General features: G+C 39.3%; 1 protein-coding gene across 1 annotated transcript in view; it reads left to right on the forward strand.

Moving 5' to 3' along the window:
- Nucleotides 1–17,664, forward strand: part of LOC139132056 (VWFA and cache domain-containing protein 1-like) — a 236,752-nt gene that overhangs the window by 79,936 nt on the left and 139,152 nt on the right. The window lies entirely within an intron of this gene.

Here is a 17,664-nt window from a genome sequence, read left to right on the forward strand (position 1 = left end):
GTTCGTGGGGACTAACAATCACATCAACTTATCTTGGCTATGAAATTTAGGCAGTTAGTTTTTTCATTTCCCTCTTGGCAATGTTGAATATTGGAATATAAAATTGTCAACAAAAGTCATATTTTCTTTGCATTAGGGCATGCACCATATTTTGTGTAGTTCTGAATATACATGATCTACCAGTATGCATTTCACAGTCCTGGTTATTCAAAACAAGATTTCTTGCTTTTGAAAGTTTTTACCACAAATCTAAATATCTCAGAAGATGATTCAGTAAAAAAGTTATGTAGATTTCAGTGCATTCTTTGCCCCGGTATTTTAAGACCCTTCACATGGTTGGGTATTGAGTACAGTTTAAACTGCATATGGGAAAAAATTCAAGAAGGGCCTGTATTGTAATTAAGATTAGAGAAAATTATTTATTCAGGCTGGCCTTAATATCTGAGGTTATGTATACAGTACAGTGGTGTAATTCTAACTATATCCAGCTCAGTAAGGGAGTGTTCAGTTATTAAGGGGGAGGGGGGTGTGTGTTTGTGTGTGTCACTAACTATCACACAGTATGGGGGGATTCATACAGTATGGGGGGTTGTCACTTGATTTTCATAAGTATCCATCCTGTCAAAAAGCAGCTTAAGTGTAAAAAAATGTTCTGGGTAAAAAATAAGATTCCCTGCATAGATTCATTTTCTGGAGATGGCCAGTGTTACCATTCGAAATTAGATCAATACTTATTACTCAAGCAATATGGGGGTGGGGATGTTGTTGTCATGAAAATTATCCACCCTGGGGGGAGAGACTGTTCATCACTTTTGGGGGGCAAAGGGAGGGGGCTCACTTATTGCTTATTGTGACTGATGCACAAGAAGTCTACACATAGTTATTAGCAGATTTCCAAAACACACACTCTTGCACACGAAACTTTACAGTGTACATAGCTTTCTTTGTAACTTTTGAGTTCACAAATACACATTACAACACTATGCAGACCATTCCTTTACATTAATTGCAATTTGTATTCTTTTGACTACAAAAATCAAAGTTGCCCTGGACTAAACAGTGGACACAGAGGTAACCTGGTCTAAACAAGTGATCCCATGTTTGGTCTGTAATTTATGCAAATCCATTTATTAATGCATATGAGTTTGTGTAATAATAAAATTCCAATTCAAAAATTATATATCCCTGCTATAAAATGAAATATTGAAGCAATAAACCACAACCACTTATGGTAGTACCACAAGACCATAAGATATTGACCAATAAAGACATAATATATTCATGAGTGAGAGCAAATGCATATATGGAGTGAACTGGTCAAAATACCGTATACAATTGCTGAGGTAGTGTACCATGTATTGCTATGACATAATATCAATATATTAACATTCTGACATGAAACGTAAAACAGGAATTTTTCTCCAGCCTAGAGAGTTCATGCATGGGTCAACTGTGCTGTATATCACAAATATAGCACCGTTATTTTCACATCTTAATCAATCAGATAACTTGAACACAATAATAATTATAGTGGTATGGTATATTATTGTAGTTATATTACATTGTTGCTGAAGAAATTTAGGATGAACATGTCATCATGGGATGACATAGTAACTGCTGGATCAACTGTTCTTAGGAAGTGGATCCAAGTTTGGATTGTACACTTCTTGGCTGTGACTGGTGTAATCATTATAAAGCTAATTGTCCTTTTGCAGTATTTATGTATGTGTAATTCTAGTATGTGAGAAATTCACATCACTGCATCTATCATTCTGTTATGGATTGATTGAAAGTTTTATACAGTACCGGTATGTGTGTGGTGTCATTTGGGTTATTTTGTGAGATACCGTACATGTTGGACTCACTATTTGATACTTGGATCAATATGGCATCATGTCAGGAGGACTGATTATGTGTAAACATTATTTCAACCTATGTTAAACTAGATATCAGATCTTGATTTTGACCATTTTACACTTTTTAATCTCATTGGCAAACATTAAGGAATTAACATGTTCATTTGAATGAATCATCAATGGCTCAGGATGGATCTCTATATAGAATGCACTGATTAATCTCACAGACATAGCAATATAGGAGCTACCACTGTACCAGTAATGTATAGTAAATAAAATGATATATACCAGTTAAATGACACTGAGTCACATTCCCTCTCAAGCTACATTATGTTAAATTACAAACCTCATCTACAAAACACACACACCACTGTTCACTCTATCAGAATATACACCATGCAGTAATTTTTCCAAGAATAAGAACACTGAAGTTGATATGAATGTCATCACACTGTAGTTGCTGCTTTAACTGCATATGTTGCTTACTATTAGCAGTAAAAGTCACAAAGAAAACATCAGAACTCTTGATAATAAAATTGAGGTAATACTAAAATGGTCGAGTACACAGACACTCAGAATAATTGTTTCCTTACTTGATTAATTTGTATATTGTCAGGAGATATGGTCAGCCTACCATACCGGTACTAGCTTCAGCACATACCGGTACAATATGTCATTTTTCAGACACAGAAACCAACTGTATATCATTTTTCATCCAAAGGAGAAATAAGTTACAAAAGTACAATGACAAATGTTTGACCATACATCAGATACTTCAGTATGTGGTCAGATTTCAACAAACGACCATAAACTTAGAAATCCTATTTTGAGGGATAAATACACTCTCTGTTTTTGTTCGCTGTCAGCAACTCAGCTGGCAAGTGCAACTACTGCAGTAACTAATGGAACAATACTTGCTAAACCAATTATGAGAGTGATTATATCAAGATCAACATTCACCATTTTCCTGTGATGAAAGTGACCAGAACCTTTCCAATCTCTTGACCCTAATTCTTAAACTGAAGCGCTAAATTTGTGTGTTTAAGAAAGTCTACCGTACTGTAAGACATTTGTATGGCTTCATTGACTCATCAGGGGCAAGTGTGATGTCTGGCAGCACTGTAAGACACTTGTATGGCTTCATTGACTCATCAGGGGACAAGTGTGATGTCTGGCAGCACTGTAAGACACTTGTATGGCTTCATTGACTCATCAGGGGGGCAAGTGTGATGTCTGGCAGCACTGTAAGACACTTGTATGGCTTCATTGACTCATCAGGGGCAAGTGTGATGTCTTTCAGCAAAAGACTAACACATATTATATATTATTGCCTGAATACATGGGCTTATGTGCCTGAGAGCAGGTGACAATTTGCCCGACGCCAGGAGGGCAAATAAACCCATGTATTCAGGCAATAATATTTTTATTACATGCCTCTTCACAGTTAATTCTATATGATATTTAGTTACATGCAGGACATTCCCAAACAATTTTACAATTAATGAAAGTCAAAATAGCTATGCACATATAGATATTTTACATCTAGTGTTAAGTGTCTACATTGACATTGACAATGTCGAAGGGCTTCACTGGACTGGGTAACCATGGAAACCAGTCAGTACCCCTCCCCAGATGTTCCTATACTCAAATCAATAAGCTAATTTGCACTCACATTTTGAGGCATGTAATAATATCATAGAGCTAATTTAACAATGCGTTTTGCCACTAATTAAGCACTGTAGTTATTTGTATTCAGTTGTAATTAACTCAGCGACAAAATACCAAGCAAGCTTAAGCTTTTGTGACACCTCTAAGGTAAAGCAGTACACAGTATGATTTGCCAATTTGATTCTCAAGACATAGAAACATTTAGTACATGTAAACTCCTTCATTAGATTGTCATTTGATGTCCAAATTTTTAAGATCTTTTCATGATGCATGAACAATTAAATCTATCAACACCATTTGGCAGTACCTGCCCTGCATTGTTTTTCCACATGGTTTAACTACTGAATCAGCTTCTTCTGCTTTGTAATATTGGAAATTTTGCTAATGGTCATCTTTGTGGACTGTACAGCAAGAGAGATGATACCAACTTTACTATAATCAATTTGTCTCACCTAGATAGCAATAATTCCACTCCAGCCTATGGAGTATACATATTTTATTCGCTATGCGAGTGCATGCACTTCATAGAATGACATTGCTGAGGGATGTGGCCACCTCTCTTGCAAACTTGTAAATAAAAGTTACCTAAGACAAGGGCTTCTCTCTACATTCAAGTATTGTTTTGGCATGTGTCATGGGCTTGTTGACAAGCACCGGTATGATGTGTTTCTTGGACTGATGTCACTGATGGCATCATCACTGATGACATCTGTTGTCATGTACTTCCTATTTTGACTTACAGACTAGTATACGGCAGATGTCAAATGTGGGGTAGGATGTCCTCACGCTTTAAAAACACCTGACATCACTTCTTGGTCATTTAACCAGAGGTCCACATATTTTTCTTTCAAGCCTTTGACAGTATGTGTATCAACATTTGTTCATAGTCTTGCTATGCTGTACTGTGTTTGTCCCATATTATTCCTTTGCAGTGACTGGCAGTTTCCACTGCAACAAAGGGAATCAAGTGCTCATCGAAGCTGCACACTGAGCCTCAAAAAGTAATAAAATCAATATTTTCATAGATTTCAACAATAATAATCCTACGGTAACTACGAAAACACAAGAGTGTAACACTTGTATACTCCTAAGGAATTAATAGAATAATTTTCAGAGACAACAAACTTGAAGCTGGTTGCATTTCCATGGGTCCTGTAAGGATTGCAACCAGGGTATGGTCGGGTGCCACACTGAGATTAAGTCAATTTTTGTTCTTGAAAAATACCGTAACTTTGTCTGAGTTACACTTCTAGGCCTACACTATCTTTGAAATCAAGTATAACTTTGTGGAATGGACGTGTTGTGTGAGGTCATCTGGCATTTGATCCGTACACAAACATAAATACCATAATTTATGTTCTTGTTCCTCACTCATGCAACAACTAGAAATGATTGAAACTCATCCACGGCATACTGATATTTCAAAAGTAGTTCAGAAGTTTAAGCACGGAATTGTTGAGAAAAACTTTTATTTTGCAAAAAATAATGAATTCTTGGCTTGCGCATACCATAAGTACATTATTATTGTGGAGGCATCATGGGCCAGTGGCTAGAGCAGTGGACTCACGATCAAAGGATGGTGAGTTCGAGCCCTGGCATGGCTGTGGTGTTGTGTCCTTGGGCAAGGCACTTTATTCCTCATTGCTTCTCCCCACCCAGGAGTGATGGGTACCTGGTAGGACAGTGGTTGTTATGTGTGCGTTTAGCTCTGCTGCGCTTATTGGCTGCACATGTGAGCTGTTGTCTGCTCCCCAGGGAGTTGAGTGGTATCATATTAGGTCCAGTGACCAGGGGTAATAATAATTGTAAAGCGCCTTGATCACATCTACTTGTGGATATGTGCGCTATATAAGAACCAAATATTATTATTATTATTATTATATTATTATTCCCTGATATTTTTCTTTGTTTAGCTCGGAAAATACTCATGACATACATAACACCACTTGTCTTCGACTTGTGGTGACATAGTCATTACATCACTTGTATTTTCCTTCACCAAACAAAGAAATATATTAGGGAATAATATCTACTTATCATACAATGATACATGTAGTTATTGAGTGTTTGTTTAGTGTTTACTCAGTATGTACACTTACCTTTGAACGTTCTTTCTGATTTCTTGGGCTATCTTATGGAACAGCATACCATAGAGCACATTCACCACTTTTCATAATCTGCAATTTTCTAAAGGAAGAAGAAACATTTTTTTTTTATGAGAATTTGAAAATTAAATTGTATAATTTTTATCAATCAATTCATTGCATAATGTTTTTCATTCATATCTCTTTAAATTTTGAATCCTTTCAATCTTAAGCAACTTCATTCTGCAACCGTAAATTGTGTAGAGTAACTCCAGGTGCGTGGAATAATCATGATTTTGGGAACCATGTTGGAAAGAAGTTTTTAAACTATTCGTAATATCTTCAGTAAACAATATTTAGTGTTGTGTTCATAAATTCACTTTAGTTACACCTGCTTGTTTCAACTCCATTTTATTTTTTTTTTGTATTCTTTTGACTTAAAAGCTTGTTCATATACCATTTATACCATAGATGCCAGTGTACAAATTAAGGCTAAACTGTCCCATAATTTATGATCTCTTTTTTCAGATTGCAGCATTGATATGCAACAGACAGTACACACATATACATAGCAAACCTGAACATCATAGATGACATAGAGTATTAGGTAGTTGTGGAGGAATTTATCACTGCTGCTGGCATATTCTGTTTACTAAAAATTGTCATTCATCCCATACAGCAATAACTGAATATAAGTACTGATCTTTAATAGTTATCGTTCATATGGTACCATTTTACTTGAAATCAAATTACTGACCTTGACATTAGTTGAATAAAGTTAAGGTTAAAGATCAAATTGGGGAAAAAAGAAGACTGAAAATCTTGACTCTTGCTGGCAATTATAAAACTTTATTAAATCATTAAATTGAATAGGACTTGTACGGTATGAAATATTGAATTGGGTTGAATTGTTGTGTATGGAACACAGGGAGTGGTTTTAAGTGGAAGATATTCCACAAAAGTTGGCCAAAACCTTTTACTTCAAGTGGGGATGGGACGTACATGTCAGATTTGAGGTCAAGCTGGTTGAAAGTCTGGAATACATTTAGCTTGAGCAAACACACACACACACACACACACACACACACACACACACACATATACAGCTGATACATTTTATTAGTATGATGCAAAATATTTATGTTATAGCTATGCTCAATTTGCAGCATGCAAACCTCCTTTCCCCTAAGTTAGTACAGGTACAGTAAGCTGGCTGCATGCAATAGAGTACCTTTGTGTATACTTTTTGACAACTAAATTACACCATAAGTAAACTGTTTTGAGAACTACACAGGCACTATTCTAGCACACAACATTTCAATGGAAAGTTAATTCTCACTTGCGATCACAATTATTCTTAAAATGAGCAAGTGCATGATGGTCGTTGATTTAAGTTAAATAGCAACACCTCAAAGGTACTGGTACATGCAAAGGGCTTACCCTAATCGAAGAAACGGAACGGAACAGAAGGCCATACAAAATGGAAATTTGTTTCTTTTTTTTTGCGATGCGTGTGTGACAGTATGGCGTACATTCAAGTTTGCTTGCGTATACTTTGCTTTAATGAAATAAAATTTTAAAACATCGTAAACCTACTGCCCATCGACGACGTCAGTTATCATCTTCCTACTTTATACCTAGTCACACTCAGCCACGCCACGGTCACTCTTGTGGAGTGACCGTGACTCAGCCCATTACCTCTACACGGTAAACTTGAGCTAGCTCGGGGATCTGTATGGCCACACAAAAATGGAAATTTGTTTCTTGAATTTTGTTCGGGTATTATTTTTCTTTAGTAATCGACTTTTTTTCTCTCTCCCCTTTCCAATTTGCTGTCACTATTTTTGTCATATTTTCCCTTGTGTCCCATTCGTTCATTTTTTGAAAAATAATCCACCACCCTGTCAGGCCAAAGAAACTCACCAGTCCCTTATGTACAAGTCTGTTGATGTATTGATAAACAGATTGATTTTGCAACATCGCTGCATTAAAAAAAAATTCTTTGAAGGAAGAATGCAAAATAAGAAAAAAAATTGCCAGGATTCACAAGGAAAATAAAAAAAAAACCATCCAGTGGAATATGTGGGAAAAAAATAATGCCCCCCCCAATCTTCCAGACCCCCCCCCCGGATATCAAATGGTCCACCCCTAACTCGTCAGAGTTGATAGCTCATAGTCATACTTCTTTACATGTAAAGAATGCACGGAGTTGCAGAAAATAGTGATGCAGTCCCAAAACGTTCGCTCAAACCTAAATGTATGATCTGCTCTTTCTGTAATTTTTCGACACGACACTTTTCAGGGAATTTGACAAAGCATGGATGTAAACTTAGCGTCCCTCCACAAAGGAGGGACTGTGATGGATGTAAACTTAGCGTCCATGGACAAATTAAGATCGCCCACTCATGGCGACTGGCGTACCTCCGGGCTCCTATTGTCATTGAGTTCCAATGCACTGAGCAACTGTGCAACCACTGCTACCTCCATGATAGCCCTTCGAGTATGGCGAGAGTGTCCGGCTTTGGCTACGCCGCCGCCTGCATGAATGCAGCTGAGCATCTGTGCACATGCCGATCTGGAGATCGTGGACGAACAGGTCTATTGATTCCATATCAGATTTCCATCGACAAAATCGGACGTAAATTAGCTCTGCCACGTCCCCCTTTCGCTTTTTCCTGGCTATAAACAGGCCACAAAGCCGGAGAGACGATTGTTTTGGTGGGCTCTGGGCCGCTACGTGCGAGACACATACATGACTCCTGACCCGGAAGTGTATTAACTATTAAACCATCACAATCACATGATATGAAACGATACACACTGATTGGCTCCCTAAACGACGGTTCCTTATTCACGGTAGAACTTAGAAGGGCTTCACAGTGATGTTGCTCTCAGCTGTGAAATTTTGACGGTTTTCACAGTACTTCATCGGAAATTGCCGATTATTTTGCCGGCCAGACACTTAATAATTTTTTTTCGCAAGTGTCTTCATGGATGTACACGGGTCACATTTGTAGAGGGTATGCAACATTCACATTTTCAAAAAAAATACCCGAAAAGTGACAACTCAGCAATACCGGGCAAAAATGAAAAAAAAACAACAGTTTGAACCACCATTGAATGTTCTTCCTGTTGTCCTCTGAAATGTTTTATGGTTTACAAATAAAAAATTCAAAGTGAAAGTCATTGCATTACATTGCATTGACCATTTACAGTCCATGCCCATTTGAGGCTAATTTCTACATGCAAATATATGAAATGTTATATGCAAATATTTCACCTTCAGCCTTGACCTTCCCCATATATGGATTAGCCTAGATCATTGTCATAGAGGCCAGTGCAATCGATGTTCTTTTGTTCTAACTATCATGGAGGTCCGTTGAATTACCTCAGCAAACTGCTATTTTAGACCTGATGACCATGGTGGCCGGAATCAGCACACATTGTCCGCGGGAAAATAGACTATGATACGCATAGCCTATATCAGGCATTTTCCCTTCTGAACTCCCATCACTTGAGGAGCTGACGATATTCAAATATTTCAAAAAAGGAAAAACTACCCAAAATTAGTCAGTTCACTGATAAATTTGCATAGTACAGAAACTTTAAAACCAAAACTCCACATTCCCGTAAAAGCAGAGTCGAATGATGCCGTCTTTTGAAGAACGATCGACTGCCTAACTGACACCCGATACTGCTGGCAGATTGTTGTTACAATCCGAAGGTCAGGGAATTGCGCCTAGCATAGCTAATGGGAGTAGATTCGGGCCAGCGTATTTAGTTTTCCCGCCGGGCCGCCGTGTGTTGAGTGTTGTAAAATGTTGTAGTTCATAAGCAAGTGCATGATGGCAAGTGCTGCGAAGTTTTCGCGAGAGTGTTTAGGGGTGGACCATTTGATATCCTGGGGGGCTTGGAAGATTTGGGGGAAAAAAAAGATGCCAGGTGGAGTTGCTCGAAAAAAAAAATCTGGCTTTAAGTGGCTGATTGAAAAAAATTATGGACCATTGCGACTCGGAAAAAAAAATCTTGGCAATTGTTCGATGCACACTGCAGCATCAATAAAAATCAAGTTTTATAAAGCATAAACCATTTCAAGCTTGAGGAACAATAACTGAATATGAACAATTGTACAGTATACATGACCTGATGATTAGAGGAAGTATGCTGAAATTGAAATTGCTCACCAGTGTTTTCCAGAAATGTGTAAATCTGAATGTATGGATTTTGTCAAAATACCACAAGAAGAGAGACAGCCTGCAAACATTTTACTATTATCGTTTGCGTATAGAAAACTCATAACAATGAAAAAATGCGTAGAGACTCAATCCAATGCGTAATATTATTACGCATTGGATCGACTCTCTACACATTTTTTCATTGTTATGAGTTTTCTATATACGCATGTTTTATTCGTAAATGCGAACACTGTTATAGTGAATTATCTTACCAATGTTTTTCTTAACAAAAGCGAATGAGTTTGATGGTTTTGGGGAAACTACTATGTGGTAATGAAGAATGGGAAATGGGCAATGAAATGAGCAGACAGCGGGTGATTTAAGATTAAATGTTACATCTTCACTGCAAATAAAACCATAAGTGTGTCATAAATAATACAAACAAAACAAAATCATGTTTGTTTGTTTTGTTGTATGTGAGCCACGTCTAAGACACACAACAAAACTACTGTTTCAGTCTGTAAATGTCACCTCAGATGCCACCAGAGAAAACCATTTCCACTCCAAAATTTCATTTTTCGCCTTGCGAGAGGGGACACCCCCTCTCGCCACTCCTCCCCCCCCTCGTTCGCTACGCTCACTCGCCGCTCAGTCGCTTCGCTCCCTCGCAGTCCACCCGTCTACTTTCTTAAATTACCCGGCTACTTTCAATGTAAGGACAACACTGACAAGTAAATGCCATAAATGTACATGATTTTACAAATATGTTTTTGTAAAGTGAATCAAAAATGTACATGTATTTACATATCTTTATTTAGTTTCTTGAATATAGTCTGTGTGCGATAGAACAGCATCTTGTTACTGAGTGTGAAAAACCAAGCAAACAAACATTGCACCGAAATTTGGTAAAAAAAATATATCTCGAAGAAGGAAAGTGAAAAAAAAAGTTGCCAGCATATGCCCTGTAGAAAAAAAATAATTCATGGTGAAGCACGTGGGAAAAAAAAATAATGGCTCTCCACCAATCTTCCAAGCCCCCCCCCAGGATATCAAATGGTCCACCCCTTATTTTGTTCTATCGAAATTTCAGCGACATTTGTCTGATCACACGTTTTTCATGCCAGGGAAATATATTTTATGTTGCATCTATCTGTGGCTATTCAATTAAAGTCCTGAAATCCTGTGGGAAGGATGTAATATTGGTGGTCAAATTATCAACCATCTTATGTATGCTGATAACCTAGTGCTTCTTTGTCCGTCAATTAAAGGTCTACGCGAGCTTGTCTTAGTACAAACTTTGTGATAGATATGGTATTGAACATGACATAATTTATCACCCAGAGAAATCAAAGTGTATGTATTTTTTGCCTAGAAAAAGTTCGATTAGAATTGAAAGCCTACTACCTATTAAAGCGCAGTGGTTGTCGCGCTGCGCATGCTCCTGAGGGGGCCCTGTAGTCAACATATCCAAGAATGCCGCACTATACTTTACGGGTTGATTATAATGTTTGCGATATTGCTGCTTGTTAAAATGGCGGCTGATCTGTCACAAGCATACCAACTTACCAAATCTAGTAATTACACGCTGGATTGAGATCACATTTGATCATGATTTTCTTGAATCAGTTGAATGGGGCTCGGCTACTGTTATTGGATATAAGAAATTTTACTTATAGGAAGTGGCTTACAAAACTTCGAATCTCTGATCACAACTTACAAATTGAATTAGGTCGGAGATCAATTCCAAAAGTCCCTGCAAATGAGAGAATTTGTAAGTATTGTGCATCTTCAGTAGAGGATGAATTCCATTATGTAATGATCTGTCCAAAATAAAGCACTTACAGAATGATATTATTTTCCTCAATAACTATGTGCAGTCCTGGTTTCGTTGACTTAGACCAGAAAGAGAAGTTCATTTACATCTTTTAGTCAGTCAGATAAATTACCCCTTGTTAAGTATATCTCAAGTACTTTACTTTCTCCCCCAGCAGCAGCTACAACCAGTGTTTGTTAATCCTTGTATCGTTGAACTGTAAAGGTATTTTTGCCTTACCACACTTCGTTGAACTGTACAAGTATTTTTGCCTTACTTCTTAAGTGTGTTGTTGCGCAATAAACATTATGTTATGTTATGTTATCGCTCGAGCCATGATGGAGCTAAACACTTACCTGTAGTGTACGCGTGTATATGCAGACTATCAATGACCGGGCTGTAGTCTACGACATCGCTAGCAAGAACGAGAGCTTTCATTTCAAGAGGCCCAACAGGAGTACAATTGACAATAACGCAAGCTACAGAAATCTACAGCTGTCAGAGCAATGCCCGCTGCAGCGAGAAGCATATGTTCCGTGGTCTGCATGAACGTCCGTGTCACAGGCGCTCCTTAGCTGATGGGTCGTCTGCTAAGTAGATCGATTTTCGGATCGATCTATTGATCCCGTAGTCGATATGCCCGCCACTGCATGCAACCTATGCAGTGGCGGGCATATCGACTACGGGATCAATAGATCGATCCGAAAATCGATCTACTTAGCAGACGACCAAGCTAAGGAGCGCCTGTGGTCCGTGTCAAGAGAACCGGGTATTATGGCTCGCTACACTCGGCTGTGGAAATCCAATTCCACTACGAAATTGACCCCATTGGTAGCCTGCGTACGATGCTGTGTGTTCCGCTACAGCTTATCGCCCCGCTCACCACAGTGAGCGGGACGATTAGCTGTAGCGGAACACACAGCATCGTACGCAGGGCTACCCCATTGGGGGATGCAAACGAGAATCCCGAGCACAGGTATCAAGTCAAGTGAAGGACTTCATAGGTCTTCTTGCTATGTGGGGTTTAACTCATTTGAAAGGGGATTCAGACCTACCCGGCAATCAGGAGGTACACCAACGAAGTTTCCGTAGCACCGATAGGCCAACGGTAGCTAGCCGTTTGATCACTGCCATGACCGTGCACAGGATCTCTCGATACGTCCCTATGTGTAGATATACTGTGCAATTTACAGAATTTTCCTGCCAAATGCCGCGAAAACCCGCTCGTTCGTCTATTGTTTCCTATCATTTGACTATTTCTTGCCACATATTACTAGAAGAAGTTAGAAATGGTGATCAACAGTGGGTCGTGGGCAAGTCGTCGCGGGGCCGGTAGGTTGTCGGACCGGATTCTCTTATATCCGTGTACGTCAACGCGATGACTGTCTCCCTTATCGAAGCAACAGTGTCTTCCGTGCCCTGCTCTGGCTTGCCGATCATGCTCTTGAGTGTAATTTTACTCATGCCTTTAGTATGCAACTTCCCTTTGTATGAAATTCAATTGCTTTACTTTCGTTGAATGCCCAAATCTGAAAAAGTCAATGTTTTGCTTCTCTCAAAACTTTATAACAGTGTTTAGTCCAACAAAATATCATTTTATGCACTTAAATAACACGTTTCCGTACGAATGAGGATCTATTTGAAAGCCAGTTTTGCAAAGATTTTTTGAACACAATGCTTGGTTTCTATTTCCATTTTACGCTAAGCCAGCGTGTTTTTCTTGTTAGTAAGATTTACGAACAGGCTTTATTTATTATAATGCTGACGGCAAACCAAGAGATGGTCACAAGAAGACGCAAAAAGTCCGCCATCCGAATGTCTACACGTTCTTTACTATTATTCTTCGAGGCCAGACGAGCCCAATTATTACCCGCCAAAGACGCGAGGATTATTTTAAGGTTAATAGCGATCATGCATTTTATGATTATAAATCACACGTGTTTCAAACTCTCTTTTAAAGAAATGTACTTTGTCATATTCTCAACTCAGAGGGAACGGACGTATTATTTTGAAAATGAGGTCATTTTCTATTACATTGGCCCATGCCATAATCTTCCAAATTGGCGCACAGAATAGTAAAATTTCACGCTGCGTTCTGGGACGCAAGTGATCAAGCTGACTTTTTTTTTGTTTGGACTCTAACAATGCTGGCGCCATGAAATACCAGCACAGTATCGACAACATGATCTCGCTCATTTACACATTTAAAGGGAAACTAAGTCCAGCGACATTGACCGTTTATCCCTTCCAAAATCACCCTTTAGTAAAATGCAGCTCAAATTTGCAACATAATTGCACGCGCCGACGACTACGGAGCGACGAAAAGAGACATTGAAGTAGACGACATTTATGGAAATGAGCTCGGAATCCCATGGGCGCGAAAGGGCTCATGGGAGGAGCGTGCGTGACGTCATCGGCGATACACGAACGTGTGTGACACTACCAAAGCATTGCACGTTACGACTCTTTAATGCTCAATAGCATAAAAAATAGTTAACTGTTGTTCAGTGGAGTGCAAAAATCACTCAGGGAAGAACAAACGGAGTCAGCTTTTACCGTCTTCCCACAGAACAGCTTTTTCGAAGACAGTGGCTAAAGAAAGTCGGGCGAGTTTAAAAATCTGTAAAAGATACAACGTTATGTTCTAATTCTTTCAGGATGATTGTTTTATAAGGGATTTCGGGATTCTGATACCGATACAAGACGATACTACACAATGCGGTTCGTATCTTGACATGCTGAGTCAGCCTACTATCGCCGGTTTTAACCAGATAAATATTAGGCTAATATTGGCGATTTCGGGACTCTAAATCCGAAGACGAAACTACACAAAGCGTCTCTTATCTTGACATCCGGGTCTGCCAAATCTCCGATATATAACCAATAATTATATAGGCAATTTCGGGACTATACCTTGTAATATTGATATTACAAGATATTGGAATGACTTTTTGCCTACTGTGTATCGGCATGCCGGGTGTGAGAAATCGCCGATATTATATTACCCGATAAATATCAATTGCGCCGGAACTCCTAGGCTAATATCGATACCAGACGATCCTAGATTTACTTGCACTGTATGGTGTTAGCATGCCGGGTCTACGAAATCACGGATATTTATCCGATAAATATCGGCGACTTGGACTTTAACTCTGATACTAGACGATACTTTGTCAAATCGTGGGTAAATATCCGATGTATATCAGAGATTTCACCACCTAACAGATCTGACCACCCGAATACCTCTGTCCGACTCTTAGTTCAAAAATAGCATCCATGGCCGGAAGTCAAGAATACTGTATGTTTTACATTATTAGATTTATTAATGCACGAAATACATTATTTACATGTAAAGCATTTTTTTCATTAAATGTCCCACGGGACTTCGTCGAGAGGGCCGATCGGATATCATCGGGACTCGGGGGCCCTTGCACAAATTACATTCTTTACATGTAAACATTTTTACTTGGCGATCGGGACTTGAACAGAGGACATATCGGAAATCATCGGGAGTTTGGGCTGGTCTTGTATGAAACACATTCCTTACAATAAGCTTTAAGACGATACTATTTTTTAAATAGCGGGCAAATATTCATTATATCGGCGATTTCATCACTTTGTAGATCTGAGTAAGTCCGACTTCCGAAGTTCGACACCAGCTTCGAAAAACAGACGACACTATAATAGATTTGTCAAATCGCGAATAAATATTTTCTGATACATAGTATCGGAGATTTCGCAACCTTAAAGATCTGGCCAAGCTCGACTTACACGGTAACACATACAATCAGTCAATCATTCCGTATCATTCACGAACCAAAAATTAATTTTAAGCGACTGATACAGAAAACTCTGTTTTAGAAACGTAGCGTTGAAGGATCGCAGGGTCACTCAGTCTCTCCAATCCAGTTCGGGGTCTCAGTTTACAAGCACAGTGACTCCCTCCGCTGAATCATACACAAAACGCAAGCAACCAAGATATGAACGATGTTTTGAGATGCTTTCTAATTATTACATATCTTGGACAGGTTCAAATTAGTATGGTTTGATTTCAGTCAGGGAAAAGTAATACTCGATGTCAGAAATATCGCTGTCCGAACTCTCCATAGTCGTCTTACGAACACGCTGAACTGTACACAGTACTCCTCCAGCTGCAAGCTACAATCGTCCGTATCGCCGATGACGTCACGCACGCTTCTCCCATGAGCCCTTTCGCGCCCATGGTATTCCGGGCTCATTTCCATAAATGTCGTCTACTTCAATGTCTCTTTTCGTCGCGCCGTAGTCGTCAGCGCGTGCAATTATGTTGCAAATTTGAGCTGCATTTTACTCAAGGGTGATTTTGGAAGGGATAAACGGTCAAAGTCGCTGGACTTAGGTTTCCCTTTAAAAGAATAGCCCAGTAGGTCTATTTTCTCATGGAGGTATTCTGCGTACTACCCCCATGTTCTATTTTGTTTCAACCATGGAGGTCCTACCTCCATGTTTCAACCACCGTCCCTCCGGTGTTTCAACCAATCGTAATATTGAGCCGTTGTCATCATTTTAATTTATTCGTGGCGTGGGTTTGAAACAAAAGAATTGTAGCAAGCCACGCACGGGCATGTGATAATTTTTACTTTTGTAATCTTTTCTAATGTCGGTAAATCAAAGTATTGTCTTATTATATTCTTTATGGCGTCGGCATCCGACATAGCCAAGATACTGTATAAATAGACACACTAACTCAGAGGAAACTAAGGAGAACTCTGACCGAAGGAAGAACTCAAGGACCGATAACTACGGTCACTCTCTTGTGGAGTGACCGGGACAGGACATTTACTCAGAAACTAGAACTTTGACCGAAACGACGGAGAACTTGGACCACGGTCACTCCTCCTTGGAGTGACCAAGACTCAACAGAGGACACACTAACTTGGTCCGACTGACACACAGGCAGATTCATGTACCGTTGACTGCGCCGTTAGGCGTAGTCATGGTTCCGTATTCAATAAATAAGTTCCAGTTATACATCAGCAGCACTCGTCGTCAGATCCACCTTCTTTCCTTTATGTTATGACACTGTGATAGATTTTTTTTCTTCCACGTTAGCTTGCCAGTTTTTTTTCATAAGTCATCTAGGGCAGAATTTTTTTTTCCTTTGTAAGCTTATCTGCTGGGAATTTTTTTTTCGAAAATCTTCCAGACCCCCCCCCCAGGATATCATGTCCACCCCTAATTATAATATGACACCACACACCGGATCGCTCACTATAGAGTCAGTCAATAGTGGCTTACTCTCTCAATAACGAATCTGGCTTAACTCCTCTTCGAGGACGCAGATAACTTTATCACACAACCAAGCGGAGGGGATACAAAACAAGAGAGCGACTGATGAAGGAACCCCCAGTTTTTGTTCCGAAATACCGTTAAGACGAATCACTCAATCAACAAACCGGTTTACCGGGGACCCAAATCACATGACTAGGGTCAAAGCACTATCGATTCACCGGTGTCATGTATTCCCCACAAAATAAATGCAATGATCCTTTTATTCACCATATCGTAAAATCAAACAAACTTGGTAGAGCCGATGTGTGGAGTTGCTCTCATTTTCCTTTATAAAGCAAAGTATACGCAAGCACAGTCCCTCTATCCATGGATAGAGGGACTGTGACGCAAGCAAACTTGAATGTACGCCATACTGACACACACGCATCGCAAAAAAAAGAAACAAATTTCCATTTTGTATGGCCTGCCGTTCCGTTCCGTTTCTTCGATTAGGGTAAGCCGTTTTGATACATGGCGGCCGCACGCGGCGCGCGGCAGACGCTATGTATCACACCACACGTATTTGCGGGTATTTATTTATTTATTTGTTGTAACCCTTTTAATAAAAACAGGGGCTCACTGAAAACATCAGGAGCAGCAAATTACACTGGGCACTGGAAATGCAAATAAAAAGTTACAGGAGAGCTAGCTGAAAAAAATTAGCAAAGTATACTCTGCGGGTAGCGCAGTTAAGCGCCCGCCAAGCTATTGCCGTAAAGGGGTGCGTAGTTTACGACGATGGCAGAAATTCGTGACGT

Source organism: Ptychodera flava, chromosome 1 (assembly GCF_041260155.1).
Source record: "Ptychodera flava strain L36383 chromosome 1, AS_Pfla_20210202, whole genome shotgun sequence".
NCBI classification, from domain to species: Eukaryota; Metazoa; Hemichordata; class Enteropneusta; family Ptychoderidae; genus Ptychodera; species Ptychodera flava.